The sequence below is a fragment of the Stenella coeruleoalba genome, assembly GCF_951394435.1.
Source record: "Stenella coeruleoalba genome assembly, chromosome: 4".
In the NCBI taxonomy this organism is placed as follows: domain Eukaryota; kingdom Metazoa; phylum Chordata; class Mammalia; order Artiodactyla; family Delphinidae; genus Stenella; species Stenella coeruleoalba.
Genome location: NC_137149.1, coordinates 108,817,044 through 108,844,649, shown reverse-complemented (window position 1 = coordinate 108,844,649; position 27,606 = coordinate 108,817,044). Strand labels below are relative to the sequence as shown.

Sequence of the window (27,606 nt, the reverse complement as noted above, 5' to 3'; positions counted from 1 at the left end):
TATATATAAAAGAATATTTATTGCAAAGCAAAAACAAAAGAATAAAATTCTGGAAACCATCAAATATCTACCAATAAAGGAAAGCATACATAAAGTATGGTATATCCATATTATGGAATGTTATACAGCTATTAAGAAGAATGAGTCAGTCTACGTGAACTGACTGGAAAGATGTTGATAGTATAGCCTTAGTAGGATGGTATGATCTCAAGAAAGAAGAAACTTCTTTATGTACCTGTGTAATATAAAACACACAATTAACATATACATGCATTTGCATAAAAATAGAGAAAATGTGGAAGGATGAATACAAATTTTTACTATTGGTTACCTCAGAAGAATAGGTTAGAAAGGGGATTGGCTCATTAAGAATATATATTAGTTTTGTAATTAAAAAGTAGAAAATGTTACTGAAAAAAATTTAATACCATTATGTCCATTGAACTCTTCATAGCATAGTCCAAAAGGAACAAACTTGCATGTAAATCCCAACTGGCCTTGAATGCCAAAGTGCCTTTTTAGTGGCTCATGAGGCCAAGAAAATATTCACACAACTGTAAAAAGTCAATCACAGGGAGAATGAGGGAGCTAAGGGGACTGGGGATGAGACAGCAAGAACCCTGATACTGCTGTTCAGACTCACATATCTCATGGATGGGGAGAAGCTCCACTCCATCACTCAGGCTATTTACAGGTGTCATTTGAAAGATTTTGGCGTTTGACAATTTGCACATATCTCTTCAAGATAAAGAGAGTGCCGTGTTGATAAGGTGGGTTTTTGAGTCAGACTGCTTCATTTTCATTCCGGATCTAGCTATTTCCTAGGTATGACAATTAACCTAATTGTGCTGTGGTCCTTTATTTGTGAAATAAAGGTAAATAAGAGTCTTTACTTCACTGGATCATCGTTGGCCCATAATGAATGTTCTGACTTGGAGGGGGTGGCAGTGGGAGCAGTGAAGGGCAGATACTTTAAAATCCAGAGAAATCAGTGGGGTCACAGGAGGTGGTACCCACCTTGGATTGGAGATGCATGGGGGCAGGGTCAATAGCATTACACTTTGCCAGTTCTAATGTGTCTCCCACCTTCTTGTTTTGCAGACCACCAATCTCAGCACACTGGCTAGTGACTGCAAAAAGGTAAGTCAGCCTCCAGGAATTGCAGCCTGCTCTCAGAGTAATAAAAAGCTTCAGAATTGATGACATTCGGTTGAAAAAGCTATGGTATCAATGAGAATGTTCTGCTGACATATTGTAGTCTTCTTTCCTCAGAGATGGAAATTTGAATGGTTCTCTTTAAGGCTGTGGCAAACTCTGTTATTGTTTGACAACCTTTTCTGCTAAAGAAGCTCTGTTTCCATATATTTCTATCTCGCTATTATCTGATATTTTATTCTGCAAGGTGAGCATCAAGGGAGTTCAGGGCAAGCTGCATTGCAGGCATCTCTATCTTTGTTTGCAAATTTAAATCTAATAAAACTAAACCCAAAACAATATAAAAATGATTTTGTATTTGGAAAGCTGATCATATAGCATAAAAATCTGGTTTGGATTCACCAGAGTCAAGTTTGAGAAGCTGTCATGCTTTGCAAAAGGATTAGCCTCGCTGGCATCTGATGGAAGCCATCCTGTAATGGATCATGTCTGAGGACTGCCTGCTAGAGCAGCAGCAGCGTGTCTAATTCCTGGCCTTTGCAGTCCAGGGGGCACTTTTATCCGCCTCTTTAATCTCGGGTTTAACTAGATCTTCTCCTTCTGGAGGGGAAAGAAACGATTTCACAGTCTGAAAACTCAAATAAATTCTTTGATGCTATCTATTGATATGGAAAACCAGGTGCATAAAGAGTTGACCTGTGCCTGATATATTAGTTACTTGGCATTTCTAAGGATTTGACACCATGACATTGTTTGCTGGGCTGTTTCCGTTTCTGAATTTGCTTGATATGGAAATAGGTAGCGGGGAACTTCATCTTTAAAGGTGGTGTGAGGGCCCACTGTTCTGAATGCCATCGTTTCATTATCTTGATCGTTGTTTTATTGCCTGTTAAGTCTCCATCTTGATTGAATTCTGCTGTGTTTGTCTTGCTCTCAGCTCCCTGAGAGCAAAGTCCATGTGGAATTCTTAAAATTATAGAGCTTAGAGAACAAAAGGACTTTAGGGGTTCTCTAGTCTCCCCCTTTTCCCACAGTGGGACTGCCATCGATATAATTTATAAATGGACCTCTAGCTTCCACTTGAATATTCTATTGACGGGGAACTTAATGACCCTACCTGTTCTCTAGTGAGACAAAGGATTAGAAAGTTAGTTCTTCCTTTTACTGAGCCAGGATCTGCCTCCTTTTGATTTCTGCCTACCGATTTCAGTGTGAAGCCAGTTAATACGCTTTCTTCTGAATCTTCTTCCCACCCCATTGCAGGGCTATTTACTTTTCTTCTTTATTTCTGATAGGACATTGATAATGATTGATTTCCAAAAGCATGGCTGCTGGGAGCTGGCTGTCTGGTTTCAAAAAATGGCTCTGCCACTTGTTACTTACATGACTTTGGGTTGGTGACATAACCTATTTGTGCCTCACTTTTATCATCTGTAGAATGGGGATAATAGTTGTACATACCTCATGAGGCATACCTCATGAGGTAGATGAGTTAACATATATAAAGTGCTTAGAACAGTGCCCAACACATAGAAATGCTATATTAGCTATTATTATTATGGCTTCTAGACCAGGTTATCCTTTTGCGGGGGGGGGGGGGCATAGTTTTTGTAACCAATGTCGAGAATTGTGCTTTTTACTCTTCATTCAGCAAGCTGTGTTTACAAACTTTGTGTATGGCAGGCACTGCAGAAGCCATGGTCTATGATGAAAGGATAAGCTGTAGGCATTCTTGAGTGCAGCACTAACATTCTACTAATACACTATAAGATGGCACGAGTTTCTATTTAAAAGCCATATCCTCCTCTTGACCACGTGAAGCTTAATGTCCTTCGATGAGCCCTTAAGACATTTTTACATGAGCTGGTATTAACACATGAATCTCTTTTATATTTATGTAAATGATTCTTTTAGTATGGATGCAGGCCGTTATGTTTATTCATTTAAAAATTTTTGATCAATTAAGATAAGTTAGGGCTTCCCTGGTGGCCCAGTGGTTAAGAATCCGCCTGATAATGCAGGGGACACAGGTTCGAGCCCTGGTCCAGGAAGATCCCACATGCTGTGGAGCAACTAAGCTTGTGCGCCACAACTACTGAGCCTGAGGAAGAAAAGATAGAACTCATGTAGGTAAGAATTATAGAAGCAGGGAGCCAGAATGGGGACATGCCACTACATGACTCTGGTCAATTCATCTACTTTATTTTCTGTTTTTGTGTGGGGAGGTGGGATGGTTATTCAACCGGCTTTGAGTCTGCACAGCTATACTATTTCAACAAGATGGAATCTACAGATATTCCCCCTCATATTTTGCTTAGATATTGCCATTCACATGATCAGCAATGTCCGGGCAATCTTGCCTGTACAAATAAGGCCTTTTTTAAGAAAATCACTCTCAAATCTGTCCCAAGTATTCATGATCTCTTCTGAGGCCTAGATCTGTGTTGCTGACTAACTAGTAAGCAGATCTTGTCCACATAGTCTCTCCCATCCTGACCTTTCTTTTTCTTCTCTTATATTCACCACTTCAGTTAATGGCTTCACCATTCCAAACTGGAAACATTGGTGTCATCCAGGACTCCTCCCTTTCCTTTCCTTCCCACATCCAACTAGCTATCAAATCCCATCAACTCCACCTTGAAATGTTTCTAGAATCTCTTTCCTTGCTTCCTCATCCGTCCTTTGAAAGGTTGTAACAACTGCCTGCTCGCTCTTTCCTTATACCAAGTTTTCCCTTCTTCATTCCATTTTCCAAAACACTGCCAGGGTTACTTTCCAGAAGACAAGCAAGAAACACAGCCGTGTGTGTCAAACCCTTACTTAAAAACATCTGAGGGATTTCAGTTTTTCTTCAAAATAGCCCCTAAACTCTGCATCACTTGGTCAATCATCCCCGTTATCTTTAGTCACATCCCCTGATGTTTTTCTAGGTGCTGGGGTCTGGAGGCCTGGAGCAGACTGCTAGAATGCCCTTCTGCCCTCTCATATGCTTGGAAAACTTACTCTTCTGTGGGGGGACTCCTCCCTTTGTCACTTTCTTTTCAAGCATTTTTAAAAGACTTTTCTTGGTTTCTCCAGGAAAGATGAGTGGTTTTACCTCCTTGATGGGTTCATAACGTTTTGTACCAACTCCAAGTATAACCTCACAACCACACAACTTGTCAAATGTTTACCATGTTCGCAGCCCTGTGAGAAATGCTTTGCATGGATTATCTCATTTGATTTTTATATTGGCCCTCACAGGTAGGTAATAGTATTACTGCCATTGACAGGTGAAGAACTTGCTGGAGGAAACTCCAGTAGAAGTTGTTGCAGTCAGGATGTGAATCCAGGCTCTCTGACCTCAGAGTCATTGCTTTTAGTGTTTGTCACCTCCTCTGCTATTGGATTCTAAATCCTTATTTATGGGTCCAGCTTCCCCCTAAACTATCAGCTCTTAGAGGGGAGGAACCATGACTGATTCTGTTAGGAATAATAAAAAATACCCCACAGGTAGTAAGATCTCAATAAAGGTCTATTTAATGCCTGGATTTGCTACATACATGGTTGTCCCTTAGCATAATATTATGGGGCCATTTTGTTCTAAAAAGTGTTTGTTTTTTTTTTCCTTTTCATAGGAGTTGAAAAAAGAATATTTTATATTCAGTGTTCACTATAAAGGTAATTTCTACATTAAAATAAGTTGTTAATGGATAGCTGGTGGGGACTGAAATATTTAGCTTAGCCAAAGATAGCAAGTATTCTAAGGCTTACTTCCTACCTTATACAGTTGTAAGAACCCTATTCTTATTTTCAGCCAAAGACCAATTCAGTCCATAATTTGGAAAACCTAAAAACATCTAGGTAATATACATAAATTCATTCATTCATTCATAAGTATTTACTGAGTACCTCCTATTGCAAAGCAGTTGTTATTGTTAACATGTTATAGAGGAAGAACGAATATGCCAAGACATGAGATGACTTGCTCTAGGGCACATATTAAACTCAAGGCAGACTCTTAGAGGAAAGGCCTAATTCAGATCTTCTGATTTTCTCTCTCTTAACCACTTCACCTCACAGTTTTTAACTAGAGTTGACACATGGAGAGTATGTATTGGGTGGGCGAGCTACAGGGAATGATCCTCAAGCGTGCTTCCTGATGTCTCCTGCCACCTGTTTTATGTTCATGGATATTTATATTTTTGTGTCTTGATTCTTTTCCATCTCTCAGTGCAAGATACTTGGACCCAGATGTGTTTGACTCAGCAGGTTTTGTGTGGGGACATTCTGACTTAGCACTATTGAACTTTCAGGATTTTAATTGGAAGTTATATGTAAAACAGATATCCTTACCCCTTCTCCAAGGTTCCTCACTCTGACCCTGGCCCCCACCCCTGGGGCACAGGTCAGAGATAGGCAAGGGGTGACAGATAGGTAAGGGTGATGGATGGGGTGAAGGTCAGGGATAAGATGAATCCCAGAGTTGGGTCAAAGGTTAGAAATTCCCATTTCACAAATTACTTGGAAATGAAAAGCAGTGGTTTTCCAGTTTGACATCGAAATGCCCTACCTTATCCTGCTGTAAATTCCATCTACATATGGTAACCTAGACTCCCAACCATATAATAGTAGTCAAGTAAATAGGTTTCTCAGGTTGGAGAGTTTATTTTAAAAATTCAGCTGTCATTTGATGGTTTATTGTACCGTGTGTGTGTGTGTGTGTGTGTGTGTGTGTGTGTGTGTGTGTGGTGGGCTCCATTTCTCTCTCTGTCCTTTCTCCTTGGACTTCTGATATCTTAACCCATATAAATGACAACCTTTAAAAAAATAGTACATTTAGGAAATGTATCCTTATCATGTTAAAAGGTATTGGTTTGGGGAATATGCGCGAACCTAAAGGAAATCCATCTGTTGACGGTGGTAATTTGTGGGATTATTTGTGACTGTGTTGACTGTGCTTCTCTTCCATCTGACTGTTTGCTGTGACTCGGTTTCTCCACTGTTACCGATGATGTATGAGTATGCAGAACACGTACTTATGTAATTGCTTAGCCCACTGGTTGATGTTTTAATTTTTAATAGACATAGCTGTGCTTCACTCACATAGGCAAGGTAATTTTCCTTCAGGAAGAGGTGATTAAAATAGACAATGTAATGAGCTTTTGGAAGTTTTTCATCCATGTTGATGAATGGGTCTCTGTGTAAACACAGCCCAAGATTGTAATATCAGTGGTTAAGATGTTTACTTACAGTTGGTTCCTCAGCCTTTGAGACTATATTATATCTGGCTTCCTCTTTTAAAGACCAAGACTTAATGTCTAGACGGCGTTCACTGACCTCCACAGCCGGCTAGGCAGATTCCCATGACTCTTGGCCTCTTGGCAGAATTTCCAGGCTCGTAGGTCACGGTTGCTTCTTCCCATGCCCTGAGAAAGGGCACAAAGACCAAATCAACCCTGTCAGCATCGAGGAAAATTTTCAGTTCCCCCTGAGAAAGACAGCGTCCCATGTTCTGGAGCAGTCACAGTGAAGGGTATCATTTCAAGTACATTTAAATGCTGTTTACTTTTTAAATAGTTGTTTTGGAAGCTACGAAGGTTTGTTTTTGGCAGAGTGCTGTTTTGCTGACTTGCCATAGGGCTCTCTGCTGGATAAAGGATGATACATACATATTTGCAAAGTTCTATCCTTTTTATCGTATGTGCCAACATAGGCCATCAATTTATAGGAAGGAAAGTTGTATTGCTTTAAACAGACAGCCCCTCCCCACCTTCCTCCCACTTCTCCTCTCACTCCCCCAGCAGAGAATGGGCTCAGTGTTCATTTGCAATATTTGGGATAAGGACGGGTGATTCTGGATTCCATACACTCTTCTTTCAACTCTTATTGGCTGGTTTTGGTTCTTATTGTTGCATTTTCCCATCCTACTCTCCTGAGAGGCAGTATGGTGCAGGGTTAAGAGCACAGACTCTGGAGACCAATGTCTGTGACTGGAGTCCCAGCTCCACCACCCATGAGCTCTACAACTTTGCCCAAGGTCACTCACTCAGCCTCTCTGTGCCTCACTTGTGTCATGTATAAAATGAGGCAAATAATGGTATCAACCTATGGAACTGAGATAAGGATTGAATAGGTGGATCCACATAAATTCTTAGAACAGTGTCTCAGTAGGAGATGTTCATTATTATTCCATCTCTGTGCTTGCAGAGAATAATTTGAGCTTTGGTATTTTGAATTCCACTTTATCTTTTTGCTCTAAAAGACCAACAATATTAAGGAAAGTACATCAATAGACTTGGGCTAACATCAGCATTTGGAAAAAATGCAAACAGTAATTACATTGGAGAAATACCCTCATATGGGCCTCTAATTCTTGTTTACTCTAATTCTTAATTAGAATGCACTCAAGTTCAATATTGTTATGAGTTCCAGCTCTGCAGAAGCAAATAACTTCTTAATAAATGAAAGATAAAGCCTTCTTAATTGTACAGTGAATATACTTTTCTGTATCTCTAGCACCTGACACAATTTTGAGCACATAGTAGACACTTAATAATGCTTGTTAGTTCATAAGCTTGGCTTGGTATTATTCTTTCCAAAGCCTCCAGGAGAAGGCTTGAAATGGAAAAGAAAGGAAGAGGAAGAATCTACTCTTTGTAGATGGGCTTGTGGCTTTTCTCTTCATTGAAAGGGTTTGGGTTGGTGACTATGAAAAAGTGCTGTGGAAATGTTGGACTTCCTTACTTTCAGTGTAGTAGCCATGGAGATAATTGAAAAGAGTGAACATTGATTCCTCCATAATATTAACATTTTATATCCCTAGCCTAGGAATTTTTTGTCTTGACCTTATGATCTTGAAATTTTCAAAGGAAAGACACATATTCCCAAGGTCAAACCAAGTAGTCATAGTTCATTTGGTTTGGGATTAAAATTGGTTGTGGGAAATAGTCTTAGGACCAGATGAAATTCATTGCTTGTTTTTGTGTATGTCCTACCTTAAGCAAGAATCAAAGAATAAATTATAATCATTTTTTGGATGAGGTATAATTTACAGCAAATAAAATGTACTGATAAGCTTACAGTTTAATAACTATTATTTTTTTTTAATTTAAAAACAGAATCCCATCAGTATTACCTTATGCCTTTTGGGGTGTGGGCATTTTCATGAATTGAGCCTTACTGCTAAGGACAGCACCGATGATGCCAGAGCACACGCATTATTCTCTCCCAGCAGCTGCTGTAATTGTCACCATCATTTCAGAATAAACAGCACATTTAGACCCATAGATTGTATAATAGAGTCATTGTCTGCAACAGTAACACTGCTAATAGGAAGAAAGGTAGTTAAGGGCAAATGTCATGAATTATGTTGGTCTAATCCCTTTTGAGCTGTAATTATCCCTCTGTATCTGCATCTGAACAAGTTTCAAGAATATGACCTTCGGCGTCTGTGGTTCATGCATAACTGCTCATGTAATATACATTTTAGGATATATTTGAAACAGTAATAACTAGCAGCACCCTCCCCACCACACACACCTACACCTGAACAAAACTATTTTGAGCTTCCAAAAAAACTGAATTTTTGTCACAGCAATTCCAATTTGTTTAATGGGGTGGCAGAAATAAAGGGATGTTGACTAATCTTGCAAATTATACATGCAAAAGGGCATTTAAGAATTGTTTTATATGTATGTGTGTATATATATATATGTGCATTGTTGTATATGTATGTGTGTATATATATATATGCATTGTTTTATATGTATGTGTGTGTGTATGTATACAGGCATTGTTTTATAGGTATGTGTGTGTGTGTGTGTATATATATATATATATGCATTGTTTTGTGTGTGTATATATATATGCATTGTTTTATATGTATGTGTGTGAGTGTGTGTGTGTGTATATATATATATATATATATATATATATATAGATGCATTTTTTGTGGGGAGGGGATAAATGTCAAAAAAAACTACACTGTTCAGCTCTATCATCACTAGCTTGATTTCACTAGTTTCTTTATCAAGTACTAAAGATATTAAGGTGAGCTTTTGGCTGTAAATTGTGTTTCCCTTTTCATTCTAGAGAGTTTCCTTTTGGGCTGCTGTATAGCTGAGTCTCAAGGGCACTATGACAGCTTTCTCTCTTTCTTCTTTTTACCCATTTAGTTTTTGGATTTTCCAGACTCTTACATAATCAGGATTGGACTATAGTTATTTAAACAGGACTGTGTGCTTACACACACATACACACATTTAATTTTACATAATATGCTCTGAGAGATGAGCTTTCATAGAGATATTTACCTTGTTTTCTGAGTCTACAGCACAGCGTGCTGGATGTGAAAAGAAGCAGAAAAAAAGAAAGATGAATCAGTAAGAAGAATGGAGCAGAGTTTGTGTAAATTGGATCTCTACACTGGCTTACAGCTCTTTTTAGAAAAGTGGAGTAGTCAGAATACTTAATTTGCCTCAATTAAGAGTGATCATTCTCGTTATTGTTGCTCAAAATGGGACCAAGTCACTCTACAATCAAGCTAATTGTAACCTCTGATTTAGGGGCTTAGCTCTGTGCTTTGCCTTTGCTTTCATAAATGATCTGTACAGCCCAAATAATCCCTCCCTCCCTCCCCCCATGTTGATTGTTTTTCTTAATTGTTTTAATTCCACACTTAGAGGATTGCTATAATCTTCTGAAGCCGCTGCTCAAGCCAACCACTAAATAAGACAGCTGTGGTAATGATGAGGGCAGAGTGCTCAGATAGGGAGCCAGTGTGGTGGCTGCATTGTGAGGTCCAGAACCAGCCCTGAGACACTGCTCTAAGAATTTTATGTGGATCCACCTATTCAATCCTTACATCAGTTCTCTAAATTGATACCATTATTGGGCTTCCCTGGTGGCGCAGTGGTTAAGAATACGCCTGTCAATGCAGGGGACATGGGTTCGAGCCCTGGTCCAGGAAGATCCCCACATGCCACGGAGCAACTAAGCCCGTGTGCCACAACTACTGAGCCTGCGCTCTAGAGCCCGTGCGCCACAACTACTGGAGCCCGCACTCCTAGAGCCCGTGCTCTGCAACAAGAGAAGCCACAGCAATGAGAAGCCCGTGCACCGCAACATAGAGTAGCCCCTGCTCGCCACAACTAGAGAAAGCCCGTGCACAGCAACGAAGACCCAATGCAGCCAAAAATAAATGATAATAAAGAAAATAAATATTTAAAAAATTATTATTTATTGATACCATTATTGATGCCATTATTTATCTCATTTTATATGTGAGACAAGTGAGGCACAGAGAGTCTGAGTGACTTAGGCAAAGTTGTAGAACTCATGGGTGGTGGAGCTGGGACTTGTCACAGACACTGGTCTCCAGAGTCTGTGCTCTTAACCCTACACCATATTGCCTCTCAGGAGAGTAGGGATGGGAAAATGCAACAATAAAAACCCAAACCAACCAATAAGAGCTGAAAGGAGAGTGCATGGAATCCAGAACCGAATATTGCAAATGAACGCTAAGAGCTCTTTCTTTGCTGGGCAGTGAGAGGAAGGGGAGAGGAAGAGAGGGAGGGAGGGTGGATGGGCTCTGCCCCTCCCCCGTGTTCAACAATGATTCAGCTGTATCAGTGTATCAGCATCTTCTCAGTGACCACCCTATTCAGAATTGCAACCTGCTCCTGCCCCAAGAATTTCCAAGTCACCTATGTTTTCATTTCACATTCTAAGATACTATGTAATTCATTTTTCCCTTATTGTTTATTATCCATCTCCTGACAATAGAATAAATTGCAAGATGACAGGGATATTTGGATCTGCTTTATTCATGGATATGAACTGAGACTTGAACATAGTAGCTCCTCAAAAATACATGTTAAATGAATTACTAGGACTACTATTACCACCACCACTATCCTCAGTCATAGCAAGCAATGGCCATAGAGTTTTAGAACTGGAAGCGAGCAGAGATCATCTCTAGTACAGCTCCTCCTTTTGTCAAGGCAGAGACTACTGAGTCATGTCCTGGGTCAGGGGCTGGAGGATGGTCTTCTCAAAGACTCGCCTGTGCCATGAAATGAGTGGGATAATTCTCCAGTTTAAAGTGGATAGCACTTTAAATATTGTCTTGGGAGATCATGCACTCTGTCTTGCTCTGGGGTTGAGCCTAAATTTAATGATCTTTAAAACCACAGACCATAAAGGCTTGTGGGACTGCTTAGATATGTTGAAAAAAAAAAATGGTGCTGCTGGTGTGGAATTGTAAGATAAGCAGAGAACCTAGTAAATGACTCAGTGGGAGTTTTCCCCAAGGGAAGGGTAAAGAAAAGAGTGTACTGTTTTTTGGCAATGGAAACTGACACTTAACACGATTATTGTAACTCCAGACACTTGGCTTTTCCCACTGGGGAGATCAAAAGTGATGAAAACAGAGCTGCTCTTCCAAAGCTGAACCTTCATGAGCTCCAGTCTCCAACTGAGGTGTCAAAATGGCCAAAATCCCTGGCAAGAAGGGTGTTTTAATTAATTAGAGCCGTGAGCGGGCAGCTTGCCACAAAAGTGTCTGACCACGGTTGCCTGTGAAAAGAAGTGCAGAGGGCCCCTGCCAGTGACTTGTTGATCCCCCCAGGAGCATCCACCTGTCTCCATGGGAAAGACAGGTGTCGTGTCCTCCTGATGAGGGATCTGTTTCCCCTTCATGTTCTTTGGAGAGAGGTTTCTGGCAAAGTCTTTCCTCTCATGTAGTTCTAAAGGTGGGAAAAAGATGAAAAGGAAATTGCTGTTCTCCAAGTATGGAGAGCCACAAAGGTCAATATCTGGAGGAAGCAGAAGATGTCCAAGGAAAGGTTGCACTTCTAGCTGAATCAGAGCTCATCATCTTGCATTAACTCTGGAAATCCCAAGGTTATTTAAGTAGGGTGAAGTCTTGAGGCTCTATAGTGTCAATGAGTGATCTGGCATTTTGAGGCATGACCCCTGTGATCTCTTAAGGGACTTGGGGACTCAGTTGTCAAAAGCAGCATTGCCAGGTGTCTCAGTGGAAGCACACACCCTTGTTTTGCTTCCATGCAGCACCTTCTGCTCCTGTTGCTACAGGGGATGCCCTTTTGAAGATGGGTTTCTGTTTACTTAGAAAAGTGAGAGATGTGCTGGAGGACAGAGCTGTGCTCACCTCACCTTGCAGAGATGTGCTGAGGTAGAAGTCATACGATTGTAATGAAGATCAGTGATACACCTTCGGGTCCTGACCCGCCCAGAGCATCTGGCTCCCTTCTTATCATTAGATTCCTGGGCCATTTTGAATCTTGGTGGGGGCAATGCTTTCTGTGACCATTTCATCAGTGCTCCTCTCAGCTCTCTAAAGTATTTCTAGAAATCTTTTAAGCCTCTAAAGAACATGATAATTTACTTTCACACAACAAATAGTTATTATAGATTTACTGGTTACATAGGCTACATAATATGTAGAATATTTATTTATTTTTCAACATCTTTATTGGAGTATAACTTCTTTACAATGGTGTGTTAGTTTCTGCTGTATAACAATCTGAATCAGCTATACATATACATATATCCCCATATCTCCTCCCTCTTGCGTCTCCCACCCACCCTCCCTATCCCACCCCTCTAGGTGGTCACAAAGCACGGAGCTAATCTTACTGTGCTATGCGGCTGCTTCCCACTCGCTATATATTTTACATTTGGTAGTGTATGTATGTCACTGCTACTCTCTCACTTCATCCCGGCTTACCCTTCCCCTTCCTCGTGTCCTCAAGTCCATTCTCAACGTCTAAGTCTTTATTCCTGTCCTGCCCATAGGTTCTTCAGAAGCTTTATTTTTTTTTAGATTCCATATATATGTGTTAGCGTACGGTATTTGGTTTTTTTTCTGACTTACTTCACTTTGTATGACAGACGCTGGGTCCATCCACCTCACTACAAATAACTCAGTTTTGTTTCTTTTTATGGCTGAGAAATATTCCATTGTACATATGTGCCACATCTTCTTTGTCCATTCATCTGTTGATGGACACTTAGGTTGCATCCATGTCCTGGCTATTGTAAATAGAGCTGCAATGAACATTGGGGTGCATGTGTTTTTTTGAATTATGGTTTTCTCAGGGTATATGCCCAGTAGTGGGATTGCTGCGTTGTATGGTAGTTCTATTTGTAGTTTTTTAAGGAACCTTCATACTGTTCTCCATAGTGGCTGTACCAACTTACATTCCCACCAACAGTGCAAGAGGCTTCCCTTTACTCCACACCTCTCCAGCATTTATTGTTTGTAGTGGTTTGGTTTTTTTTTTGCAATACGCGGGCCTCTCACTGTTGTGGCCTCTCCGTTGCGGAGCACAGGCTCCGGACGCACAGGCTCAGCGGCCATGGCTCACGGGCCCAGCTGCTCCGCGGCATGTGGGATCTTCCCGGACCGGGGCACGAACCCGTGTCCCCTGCATTGGCAGGCGAACTCTCAACCACTGCACCACCAGGGAAGCCCTGTAGTTTTTTTGCTGATGGCCATTCTGACTGGTGTGAGGTGATACCTCACTGTAGTTTTGATTTGCAGTTCTCTAATGATTAGTGATGTTGAGCATCCTTTCATGTGTTTGTTGGCAATCTGTATATCTTCTTTGGAGAAATGTCTGTTTAGGTCTTCTGCCCATTTTTGGACTGGGTTATTTTTTTTTTGATATTGAGCTGCATGAGCTACTTGTATATTTGGAGATGAATCCTTTGTCAGTTACTTTGTTTGCAAATATTTTCGCCCATTCTGAGGGTTGTCTTTTCATCTTGTTTATGGTTTCATTTGCTGTGCAAAAGCTTTTAAGTTTCATTAAGTCCCATTTGTTTATTCTTGTTTTTATTTCCATTTCTCTAGGAGGTGAATCAAAAAGGATCTTGCTGTGATTTATGTCATGGGTGTTCTGCCTCTGTTTTGCTCTAAGAGTTTTATAGTATCTGGACTTACATTTAGGCCTTTAATCCATTTTGATTATTTTTATTTTTGTGTATGGTGTTAGGGAATGTTCTACTTTCATTCTTTTACATGTAGCTGTCCAGTTTTCCCAGCACCACTTACTGAAGATGCTGTCTTTTCTCCATTGTACATTCTTGCCTCCTTTATCAAAGATAAGGTGACCATATGTGCATGGGTTTATCTCTGGGCTTTCTATCCTGTTCCATTGATCTATCTTTCTGTTTTTGTGCCACTACCAACTGTCTTGATTACTGTAGCTTTATAGTATAGTCTGAAGTCCAGGAGCCTGATTCCTCCAGCTCCATTTTTCTTTCTCAAGATTGCTTTGGCTATTTGGGGTCTTTTGTGTTTCCATACAAATTGTGAAATTGTTTGTTCTAGTTCTGTGAAAAATGCCTTTGGTAGTTTGATAGGGATTGCATTGAATCTGTAGATTGCTTCGAGTAGTATAGTATAGTGTTGATCCTGCCAATCCAAGAACATGGTATATCTCTCCATCTGTTGGTATCATCTTTAATTTCTTTCATCAGTGTCTTATAGTTTTCTGCATACAGGTCTTTTGTCTCCTTAGGAAGGTTTATTCCTAGGTGTTTTATTCTTTTTCTTGCAATGGTAAATGGGAGTGTTTCCTTAATTTTTCTTTCAGGTTTTTCATCGTTAGTGTATAGGAATGCAAGAGATTTCTGTGCATTAATTTTGTATCCTGCTACTTTACCAAATTCATTTATTAGTTCTAGTAATTTACTGGTAGCATCTTTAGGATTCTGTATGTATAGTATCATGTCATCTGCAAACAGTGACACTTTTACTTCTTCTTTTCCAATTTGTATTCCTTTTATTTCTTTTTCTTCTCTGATTGCTGTGGCTAAAACTTTCAAAACTATGTTGAATAATAGTGGTGAGAGTGGGCAACCTTGTCTTGTTCCTGATTTTAGAGGAAATGGTTTCAATTTTTCACCATTGAGAATGATGTTGGCTGTGGGTTTGTCATATATGGCTTTTATTACGTTGAGGTAGGTTCCCTCTATGCTTACTATCTGGAGGGTTTTTTATCATAAATGGGTGTTGAATTTTGTTGAAAGCTTTTTCTGCACCTGTTGAGATGATCATATGGTTTTTCTCCTTCAATTTGTTAATATGGTGTATCACATTGATTGATTTGTGTATATTGAAGAGTCCTTGCATTCCTGGGATAAACCCCACTTGATCATGGTGTATGATCCTTTTAATGTGCTGTTGAATTCTGTTTGCTAGTATTTTGTTGAGGATTTTTGCATGTATGTTCATCAGTGATATTGGCCTGTAGTTTTCTATTTTTATGACATCTTTGTCTGGTTTTGGTATCAAGGTGATAGTGGCCTCGTAGAATAAGTTTAGGAGTGTTCCTCCATCTGCTATATTTTGGAAGAGTTTGAGAAGGATAGGTGTTAGCTCTTCTCTAAAAGTTTGAGAGAATTTGCTGTGAAGCCATCTGGTCCTGAGTTTTTGTTTGTTGGAAGATTTTTAATCACAATTTCAAGTTCAGTGCTTGTGATTGGTCTCTTTATATTTTTATTTCTTCCTGGTTCAGTGTTGGTAGGTTGTGCTTTTCTAAGAATTTGTCCATTTCTTCCAGGTTGTCCATTTTATTGGCATATAGTTACTTGTAGTAATCTCTCATGATCCTTTGTATTTCTGCAGTGTCAGTTGTTACTTCTCCTTTTTCATTTCTAATTCTATTGATTTGAGTCTTCTCTCTTTTTTTCTTGATGAGTCTGGCTAATGTTTTATCAATTTTGTTTTTCTTCTGAAAGAACCATCTTTTAGTTTTATTGATGTTTGCTATTGTTTCCTTCATTTCTTTTTCATTTGTTTCTGATCTGATCTTTATGATTTCTTTCCTTCTGCTAACTTTGGTTTTTTTTTTTTTTTTTTTCTGTCTCTAGTTGCTTTAGGTGTAATGTTAGGTTGTTTATTTGAGATGTTTGTTGTTTCTTGAGGTAGGATTGTATTGCTATAAACTTTCCTCTCAGAACTGCTTTTGCTGCATCCCATAGGTTTTGGGCTGTTGCGTTTTCATTGTCATTTGTTTTTAGGTATGTTTTGATTTCCTCTTTGATTTCTTCAGTGATCTCTTGGTTATTTAGTAGTGTATTGTTTAGCCTCCATGTGTTTGTATTTTTTACAGTTGTTGTCCTCCTATTGATATCTCATAGCATTGTGGTCAGAACAGATACTTGACACAATTTCAGTTTTCTTAAATTCAGCAAGGCTTGATTTGTGACCCAGGATATGATCTATCCTGGAGAATGTTCCATGAGCACTTGAGAAGAAAGTGTGTTCTGTTTTTTTTGGATGGAATGTCCTATAAATATCAATTAAGTCCATCTTGTTTAATGTGTCATTTAAAGCTTGTGTTTCCTTATTTATTTTCATTTTGGTTGATCTGTCCATTGGTGAAAGTGGGGTGTTAAATTCCCCTACTATGATTGTGCGACTGTCGATTTCCCCTTATGTGACTGCTAGCATTTGCCTTATGTACAGAGGTGCTCCTATGTTGGGTGCATAAATATTTACAATTGTTATATCTTCTTCTTGGATTGATCCCTTGATCATTATGTAGTGTCCTTCTTTGTCTCTTGAAATAGTCTTTATTTTAAAGTCTGTTTTGTCTCATATGAGAACTGCTACTCCAGCTTTCTTTTGATTTCCAATTGCATGGAATATCTTTTTCCATCCCCTTACTTTCAGTGTGTATGTGTTCCTAGGTCTGAAGTGGGTCTCTTGTAGACAGCATATATACAGGTCTTGTTTTTGTATCCATTCAGCCCCTCTGTGTCTTTTGGTTGGAGCATTTAATCCATTTACATTTAAGGTAATTATCGATATGTATGTTCCAATTACCATTTTCTTAATTGTTTTGGGTATGTTATTGTAGGTCTTTTCCTTCTCTTGTGCTTCCTGCCTAGAAAAGTTCCCTTAGCATTTGTTGTAAAGCTGGTTTGGTGGTACTGAATTCTCTTAAGTTTTGCTTGTCTGTAAAGTTTTTAATTTCTCCATTGAATCAGAATGAGATCCTTGCTGGGTAGAGTAATCTTGGTAGTAGATTTTTCCCTTTCATCACTTAAATATGTCCTGCCACTCCCTTCTGGCTTGCAGAGTTTCTGCTGAAAGATCAGCTGTTAACCTTATGGGGATTCCTTTATACCTTATTTGTTGCCTTTCCCTTGCTGCTTTTAATATTTTTTCTTTGTATTTAATTTTTGATAGTTTGATTAATATGTGTCTTGGCGTGTTTCTCCCTGTATTTATCCTGTATGGGACTCTCTGCACTTCCTGGACTTGATTTGACTGTTTCCTTTCCCATATTAGGGAAGTTTTCAACTATAATCTCTTCAAATATTTTCTCAGTCCCTTTCCTTTTCTCTTCTTCTTCTGGCACCCCCTGTAATTCGAATATTGGTGTATTTAATGTTGTCCCAGAGGTCTCTAAGACTGCCCTCAATTCTTTTCGTTCTTTTTTCTTTATTCTGCTCTGTGGTAGTTATTTCCACTATTTTATCTTCCAGGTCACTTATCCGTTCTTCTCCCTCTGTTATTCTGCTATTGATGCCTTCTAGAGAATTTTTAATTTCATTTATTGTGTTGTTCATCATTGTTTGTTTGCTCTTTAGTTCTTCTAGGTCCTTGTTAAACGTTTCTTGTATTTTCTCCATTCCAGTTCCAAGATTTGGGATCATCTTTACTATCATTACTCTGAATTCTTTTCCAGGTAGACTGCCTATTTCCTCTTCATTTGTTTGGTGAGGTGGGTTTTTACCTTACTCCTTCATCCGCTGTGTATTTCTCTGTCTTCTCATTTTGCTTAACTTACTGTGTTTGGGGTCTCCTTTTTGCAGGCTGCATGTTTGTAGTTCCCATTGTTTTTGGTATCCGCTTCTAGTGGGTAAGGTTGGTTCAGTGGGTTGTGTAGGCTTCCTGGTGGAGTGGACTGGTGCCTGTGTTCTGGTGAATGAGGCTGGATCTTGTCTTTCTGGTGGGCAGGACTGCATCTGGTGGTGTGTTTTGGGGTGTCTGTGAACTTAGTATGATTTTAGGAGCCTCTCTGCTAATGGGTGGGATTGTATTCCTGTCTTGCTAATTTTTTGGCATAGGGTGTTCAGCACTGTAGCTTGCTGGTTGTTGAGTTCAGCTGGGTCTTAACGTTGAGATGGAGATCTCTGGAAGAGCTTTCGCTGTTTGATATTACATGGGGCCGGGAAGTCTCTGGTGGACCAATGTCCTGAACTTGGCTCTCCCACCTTAGAGGCTCAGGCCTGACACCTGGCTGGAGTATCAAGACCCTGTCAGGCACATGCCTCATAAGATAAGGGAGGAAAAATAAGAAAGAAAGGAAGAAAATAAATAAAATAAAGTTATTAATATAGAAAAAAATTATTTAAAATAAAAAATTAAAAAGTAATGAAAAAAAGAAAGAGAGAAAGAAAGAAGAGAGCAACTAAACCAAAAAAATCCACCAATGATAACAAAGCCTAAAAACTGTAGTAAAACAAAAAAACGGACTGTCGGAACCCTAGGACAAATGACAAACGCTGACAAAATCAGAGAAAGAAGCATACACATACAAACTCAGAAAAAGGGAAAAAGGAAAAAAATATATATATAAAGAAAAAAAAAAGGAAGAGAGTAACCGAATCAATAAGCAAATCTACCAATGATAATAAGCTCTAAATACTAAACTAAGATAAACATAAAAGCAGAAATAAATTAGATGCAAAAATCAAACCCCAAATCTACAGTTGCTCCCAAAGTCCACCACTTAAATTTGGGGATGATTCATTGTCTATTCCCGTATTCCAGAGTTGTAGGGTACACCAAGTTGGTTGTGGAGATTTAATCCGCTGCTCCTGAGGCTGCTGGGAGAGATTTCCCTTTCTCTTCTTTGTTCGCACAGCTCCTGGGGTTCAGCTTTGGATTTGGCCCCGCCTCTGTGTGTAGGTTGCCTAAGGGCGTCTGTTCCCTGTCCAGACAGGACGAGGTTAAAGGAGCAGCTGATTCGGGGGCTCTGGCTCACTCAGGTGGGGGGGAGGGAGGGGTACAGAGTGTGGGGTGAACCTGTGGCAGCAGAGGCTGGCGTGACGTTGCAACAGCCTGAGGCGTGCCATGTGTTCTCCTGGGGAAGTTGTCCCTGGATCCCGGGACCCTGGCAGTGGTGGGCTGCACAGGCTCCCAGGAGGGGAGGTGTGGATAGTGACCTGTGCTTGCACACAGGCTTCTTGGTGGCGGCAGCAGCAGCCTTAGTGTTTCATGCCCATTTCAGGTGTTCACGCTGATAGCCGTGGCTCGCGCCCGTCTCTGGAGCTCATTTAGGCGATGCTCTTAATCTCCTCTCCTTGTGCATCGGAAACAATGGTCTCTTGCCTCTTAGGCAGGTCCAGACTTTTCCCCAGACTCCCTCCCGGCTAACTGTGGCTCACTAACCCCTTCAGGCTATGTTCACGCCGCCAGTCCTCTCCTTGCGCTCCGACAGAAGCCCGAGCCTCAGTTCCCAGCCCCCGCCCGCCCCAGCGGGTGAGCAGACAAGCCTCTCGGACTGGTGAGTGCTGGTTGGCACTGATCCTCTGTGCGGGAATCTCTCCACCTTGCCCTCTGCACCCCTGTTGCTGCGCTCTCCTCCATGGCTCTAAAGCTTTCCCCCCACCCACCCCCTGTCTTCGCCAGTGAAGGGGCTTCCTAGTGTGTGGAAACCTTCCTCCTTAGGTGCAGGTCCCGTCCCTATTCTTTTGTCTCTGTTTTTTCTTTTTTCTTTTGCCCTACCCAGGTACGTGGGGAGTTTCTTGCCTTTTGGGACGCCTGAGGTCTTCTGCCAGCGTTCATTAGGTGTTCTGTAGGAATTGTTCCCCATGTAGATGTATTTTTCATGTATTTGTGGGGAGGAAGGTAATCTCCATCTTAGTCCTCCGCCATCTTGAAGGTCCCCCCATATGTAGAATATTTACAGCATTGGGTGATATATTGTCCAGTTTCTATGTAACTACTAATGACTCTGGAGCCAAACTGCTCTAATAAAATGGTACCTTAGCACTCATTTGCTCTGTAATGCTCAACGTTACTGAAACCTCTCTGTGCCTCCATTTCTCCTCCCCTCCTTCTCCTCCACCTTCTTTTTTCTTTTTTGGAGAAACCATCTGTACTTTAATAATTTAGAAAGGTCTGTCTCATTTATATTGCACAACTCAATAGCAGACTTCCATACTGTCCTCAAGAACAGTTCAAAAAGCATTTTATGCAAGCTACGATGTCAGACTGAAATCCAGAGTTAACGTGTGCTTTGTTTTCAAATTTGAAAAAAGACATAAATGCAAGATTAAAATATTCTGTTACTGAGTGCCTGAGGCAGCAAATTGTTTTGGTCCAAAGGAGAAAATAAAACTTGGCAATATATGGATTTGTGTGTGTTTTCCTTACCATCTCTTCTTAAAATCAACATTCTAAGCTACTTTAGTATTACTAATGATTTCACTTTGGGAGTGAACAACTAAGGATATAGTTATTAAAGCTTTGAAAGAAAATGTAAACTCTCAGACATACTGAAAATAGCAAGGTGCAAATCAAGGTGAAAGGAGAAGTTGGGGAACATCACTACTTAGGGATCAAACAAAGCAATAGACCAAAATGGAGACAAAGCTCTCAAGCCTGTAGAGAGGGCCAGAGAGTTTGAAGAAGCAGGGAAAAAAAGGAAATCCATTGATGCAGGAATGTCATAGAGATGGAGGGGAAAGGGTATTGATCATGGGAGCCAGAGGGTAAGTGCAGAAACTAACCTTGAGCAGGAGAAACAGCACACCTGCAAAGAGAACATTTCAGTATGAATGGATATGGGTGTGGCATCTCTTCATTCTTAAGATGGAAGTAATGATACTACCCAGCTCATAGGGTTACTGTCCAGCGGTGATCTCAAGCCCAAAGTCCAGGACCTTGTGAGAGTCTCTACATCCTTTCCAGATCTAGCTTCTCTTGATCTAGAGACAGATCTACCCACCCCCTCCATGGCAAATTATCTACTCCGCCCCCCACCACGGAACAGGCAGTGGTGGGACAGAAACGAGATAGCAACGTGCAGTCCTCCTTGCAGAAAGGGGGAATCCAGACGCACGTAGCAGCTCCTGCGGCTACAATCCTAACATCCGTGCAGGCGCTGACTCTTGGGTAAGCCTCACTTCTGTTTCTTGGAGATAATTTCCCAGGCCTCTGGCTGTCCCTCTCAGAGGGTTTTCTTTTACTAGTGTCCTCCTTGACCACATGTGAAAATGGCATTAGGGACTATGCCCTCCTTGGGGGAGGAGGTACTTTCCTTTTCATCGCCACAGTTCCTTTTCATCCCAGCCTCTATAACTCACTAGAAAACTTAGTAGGCTTTTTCTTATCTGATTCCCAGTCAGCTCAATGTGCTCGTAGTCATACCTACAATTCTTATATGTATTTATGCTAATTTACATCCCCTGCCTTTTTTTCTTTTTATTGAAGTGTAACTTACATATAGGAAAGGCCCATATTTAAAGTATACCAGTGCAAGCATTTTGTATATTCTCACTACCCATATTGGGAGATAGAATTTTGCAGCACCCAGAACTTTCATGCCCCCTGGTAAAGTTACCACTCTTCAGAGTTCTCTCTCTGACTGTTGATCAGTTTTATTTGGTTTTGAACTGTATATACATGGAATCATTGAATATTTACTCTTCTGCTTCTGGCTTCTTCTGTCCAACATGATGTCTAGGAGAGTCACTGTGGTATTGCATGTAGCAGTAGTTCTTTTTCTTTCCAATACTGCTTCATATTCCATTGTAAGATACACCACAACTTATTAATCTGCTCAACCGTTGGTACACTTTTGAGTTGCTTCAAGTTTTAGGCTATTGTGAGTGACACTACTATGATAATTCTTGTACCTGTTTGTTGTCGTTGTTGTTGTTTTTGGTGGCCACAAACACTTTTTCACCTGGGCCTACACACAGGAGTGGGATTTCTGGGTCATAAGGCATACATATGTATGTGTAACTTTAGCAGGGACTTCCTAATCATTTCTGCAGTGGTGTATCACTCCTTTTCATAGTCAGTAAGGGATAAATTACATTGACCTAAAGCTCCGTGAGGCTGCAAACTCTACACCACTTATAGTAGGTCCCGCCCCATTCTCCAGTGTTGTTCACAAAACCTGGATGAGGAATGTTTTTGACCAGAGCCCCTTGTTGGCACGAGCTACTTCAAATCCTGGTATGCTCCCCTCCATTCGGGGAATGGGAAGGTGGGGTCTGTTCAGGGTTCCAGGAAGTGTGTTGGCTCCCTGGTCCCCTTTGTGAGGGTCTCAATTAAGCTGCACCTCCTCAAGGGCCATCTTCTACCTCTTGGACTGGTGTTTTCCCTCAACCCTGAAAAAACCACCAGCTCTCCTTGCATCCTAGGCATTATAGGTGAGAGCCTGGGAGTCACTCTCCTAAGCAAACAATGATTGTAGAACTTCCATAAGAATGCTATTTATAGATCAGCTGCCCCTTTTTTCAGAGACTCTGTGAGGGGCGGAAGGACACTGTGTTCTCTCATCTTTGGGGCTTGTTTCCTGATGTTTAGGGGGTTTAGGGAGGCCAGCGGCACTGACTTTTCCCAGATTGCCCAGGCTCCAACGGGAGCCTCATCTCGTCCTTCTTACCTTTTTTTTTTTTTTTTTTTTTTTGCGGTACGCGGGCCTCTCACTGCTGTGGCCTCTCCCGTTGTGGAGCACAGGCTCCAGACGCGCAGGCTCAGCGGCCATGGCTCACGGGCCCAGCCGCTCCGCGGCACGTGGGATCCTCCCAGACCGGGGCACGAACCCACGTCCCCTGCATCGGCAGGCGGACTCTCAACCACTGCGCCACCAGGGAAGCCCCTTCTTACCTTTTGAATATTTCCTTCCTGAAGGAAATACTTGCTAGTGACTATCAGAGCACCACCCTGCAGTTTATTCTCGTTAGTAATGAATTGATTGAATTTAGCTCCAAGGTCAAAGAGTCTGAGGAACTGGTCAGGACTCTGGCCTCCTGGCCTGTGCCCAGGGTCTGGGAGTCCTGGGGATAGAACCGGTTGAGGGGAAGGAGAGGACTGTGCTAGTCTACCAGGTAACGTCTGCTGGAGTTTAGTCGACCTGGGGCTTTTCAAACATGTAGCTTCACTTTTGTGTGGTATGATTGGGCTCCTCAGACTTAAAGGCAGAAGGGGTGGACGAATGTGCCTGAGGAAACTCTAGGGAGTGACCTGTAATTCCCAAAAGGCAGCCTGCTTGAGAGGAAGGTCAGAACCCAGATCTTTATGCTGTTAAGCTGGACTACATTTATTCCTTTAGCTCACTATCCTTTTTTTTCTGCTTTGTATTATTCTTTATTCTACTCCATGTCAAAATAAAAAGTTAAAAAAAGATTGAAAACTATGTGCCAAGCACTGTTCCAAGCACAAACTGTTATTTAATTCTCTTAATACCTCTATGAGGCAGGTATTATTACTAAGTAATAATTTTACAGGCAGGTATTTTACAGAAAAGGAGACTGAGGCACAGAGAAGGTAAGTAGTCTACCCAAGTTCACACATATCCTTTCATTTCACTTGAATTCTTCCTATTAGATTTTAAAACAAGCAACTGTAGAATTCCTTGCTTTAGCCAACGTCTTCTACCCAAAGGTCCCAGCTTTCACCAGGCTGCAAATACAAACATCAACATTGAATACTGTATTTTGCCAGCTCCTAGCACCCACCTATTGACGTAAGAAACTCAGTTCTTGGCCAGGTTTCTCTCACTGTGTGTTTCTGAAAGTTCCCAAGAGTTTTTCACATGGATTTCTCAGGTTTCTTTATGGAAGTCTGCTAACTAGAGTCACCTGAGGGAAGCTTGTCACTGCCTCGGCTGTCAGCTCTCCATGAAACGCCTCCTTACCTGTCAGTCTGGAGGGCGGGTGGGCACCAGCCCCAGGTAGCTGTCTCTGCTCCATAACCTGTGAGCTGCTGCTGTGCTTCAGCAATGAAAGGGGAGAACATCCCTCTTCCCAGCTCTGGGAAGCATTGGGACCCTTAGGCCTCAGAAGAGCATTGTTTGTTCTCAGAGTTTCACAGCCTTTTCTGAACACAGCACCTTTAGCTTCTGGCCTTAACTACCCTTCCCACTGGGCTCAAGACAGGTTCCTAAATCTAAGAGGAAAGGTCTATGCCACAGCATTCCCCTCCGTTACGCTCATCTACCCCTCCTTGTCTATATCTTCCCTTTCTCCTGAACACTCTTGCTCCAAATTTTCTGCCCCTTCATCTAGAAAAAGCTCCCAAATATCTTTTTATTTATTTATTTTTTTGTGGTACGCGGGCCTCTCACTGTCGTGGCCTCTCCCGTTGCGGAGCACAGGCTCCGGACGCGCAGGGTCAGCAGCCATGGCTCACGGGCCCAGCTGCTCCATGGCATGTGGGATCTTCCTGGACCGGGGCACAAACCCGTGTCCCCTGCATCGGCAGGCAGACTCTCAACCACTGCACCACCAGGGAAGCCCACTCCCAGATATCTTTGTCCATAAACATATGTGCTCAGATGGTCACCAGCCCAATTCCATGAACAGGGAACCTTAGCATTCTAATCCAGACAGCTAGGATGCTCTGATAATTGGCTTCTCCAAGCTGGTGAGTAGCCCAAAGTCTGGGCTCAGAAGACTTTTAGTTCCAGAAAAGTATTCGAGTTAATTACGCAAAATGTTGGTCTTTTTGTTCCTCCAGACACCAGTCAGTTGCTAGAGGAAATCCATGTTTATGTTTCTAATGCTCTTTATCTCTGTAATGTGCCTTTCAACCGTGTCTGGATTTAAAGGATTGAGAAAGCCAGAGTATCTGTAGATTCTTATCTTGACCTCCACTCATAAGGAAAGGAAGCTAGATCACTTATTGAACAACTCCTTTGACGTCCTTAGAACCAAGTTTGCTATCTCAGCATTTTAAAAGTTGCCTTTTGTCTCCAAACACTTTCTAGTGGAATCAGCAAGTACCAGATAAAGCCATGACCTGGCTGGGAAAACCTGTTAGTTTGGCTTCAACTTAATGTCATTTTATTGCCATTTCTTACTGTGAAGTTAAAAAAATTTTTTTGGATGAAGGAATAGACATAACTCCAGGAATAAAGGAAAACTGAAATTAGATCAACTCTATGAAAATTAGCCATGTATGCTCTGGGAAAATAATATCAATTGATTCAGGGGAGATTATGTTGGAGTTAGCACAGGCAGTGTAAAGACCCAGATCTTAGATCTGGTTTCATCACAGTATTTTTTTTGTGTGTTTTGGACACAGTATCTTAATTTTAGCATCTGTTTCCTCATTCAACAAAGGATTATAATAGCATTTAGACCCAATACACCAAGTGATTGTGAGGATTAACTGTGTACTGCCAGAATGGCACGAATGTGGTTCGTGAGGGTGAAGGTGAAGAAGGTGAAGAAGAGGAGACAAGGGAGGGTGCAGAAAGGAGACTGGCTTTGCTTTCTTTAAGGTCCGTGGGAGCACAGATGGGGAAGATTTTAAAAGTTGTTGCAGTTTTTATGAAGGAAGGAATAAAGCAGAAAGATCTGATTAGGAGAAGTTTGGGCGTTTCATGCCTTCCTAATGAGAGAGGCTGGGACAGTGCCCTTCCTTATGAAGCAAAATGTGGTGAGCCCTACGTACTACTGGCTCCTCCAAGCAGGAACCACAGTGTTGTCATTTCTGTCACTGCAGCCCATACAGACCAGGTGCTGGAACAGAACAGTTTTCCAATAGATGCACACTGAACAATGCAGCAATGAATGAAAAGGTTCGGATATCACTTTACCACATGAGGGTACAGAGCAATCTCCAGATGAATGCCTGTTGCATGAATGAGTAAGTGAATGCACAACTCATATCTGATGATTGTACAATGAGGTTGATTTGAAGGCTATGAAGTATACAAGTAGGTGGGTACGAAACAGGGAAAGTGCAAAATACCAGTAAAACATCAGGGAGACTGCTTTTAACCCCTGCTGCCGTTCAGGGTGGTTAGGAATTTGTTCACGTTAGAGGAAGTGACTGTGTAAACACAGTTTGGGGATGTCCAAGTGATAAAGGAATCTGTTTTGTACTTTCATCCTGAAGGTTTTTCTTCCAAAACCCAGGGCTATTTGTAAAACCCCAGTGACCACAGTGATAAGCAAAATGTGTGCTGGAAAACACCAGCAGCCCCTGTAAAATTGGGTGAACTTGTAGATTGGCTCAAAGCTGTGTTCAAGTATTGAAAAGTCTCCCCTTGAGGCATTTGCCAAAAATGTAGACTTTAAAGAACTGTAAACTCATCAGGGCTTTCTTTGTCCGTTGTTGAAGCTGTGTTCACATTTGTTGCATGAATGAGTAAGTCAAGCGAAGTTGGAGCAGAACTTCTAGAATCTTCTGTTCTTCTGTTTGGCTTACCAAGACATTAACTCCTAGAGAGACTGGGCAAATAGTGGATTGAGTAGATGGAAGGCTGTGATATTTAAACAGCTCCATTCACAGATCTGTTTAGCACTTGGCTAAACAGAATGGGAAAATGAGGTTATCTTCAGGCCTGCATATTTTATTTAAGAACAAAGAATTTTAGCCAGTGTAGGGAACAGCCGAGGTAAGCAGGATATAGATATGACTCAGGAAATCATTTGAGTAAGAATATGCAGTCACGAGATGTGTTTTAGGGGTAAAGAATGAGAATAGTTGAATTTCTTGGGTCAACTATGCAAATTGACAAGATTTTGCCATCCTAGGGTAGAGACAAATACTAAAAGCCTACCTAGCTTTAGAGACTCAGAATGAAAGAGAAAAAGGAGCACCGATACTGGTAATGCCAGGCCACTTGAATTAGCTGAGCTGTCTTAAACCTCTGAGTCCTTAGTAGGATGTTCCTTCTATGTTTCCCTCTCACTCTTCCAGGAAAGCTGTCCACTGGGACCCTGCTCACCTGTTACTTCTCTGTCAGAGCCTTTTGTGATGCTTCCTATTCTTTGTTCCCCAGCACATTGGACATTTGTTTTGACAGCAGGCATTCACATACTCTCATTGAGCACCTACATAGTGCCAGGCACTGTGATGAACAAGACAAAATTGTTGCCTGCAAGGGGCTCAGAATGCAGTAAAGGAAATAACATTTGCAGTAGAGTAATTAGAAACGGTACAGAAGATGTGCTGCGGAAGGCAGCTTGGTGGGGAGTAGGGCGTAGCGAGCATTTCAGATGGAGAGAACAGCTTCGGTACATGTGGGGAGGCTAGAGGCGCCTGTGGGTGCATTTCTAGCATTGTCAGTAGTTCAGTTTGTAACTGTCAACCTCCTCTCCTGTACTTTAAATTGATGTGCCTGTAATGTAAACACACATGCTAGGTGACAGTAAAGAAAACCGCATGGGGCCCTGGCCAACCCCATCCCATTCACATCCATGTGGGATCCAGACCTGCTTGCTTTACTTCTCATT

At 41.3% G+C, this 27,606-nt stretch overlaps 1 long non-coding RNA gene across 1 annotated transcript in view; it reads left to right on the top strand.

Moving 5' to 3' along the window:
• LOC307185245 overlaps positions 1–27,606 on the top strand; it is a 372,576-nt gene that overhangs the window by 158,116 nt on the left and 186,854 nt on the right. The window contains exon 3 of the long non-coding RNA XR_013827925.1: positions 1,102–1,140. This is a non-coding gene — a long non-coding RNA (uncharacterized lncRNA). The remainder of the gene's footprint in view (positions 1–1,101; positions 1,141–27,606) is intronic.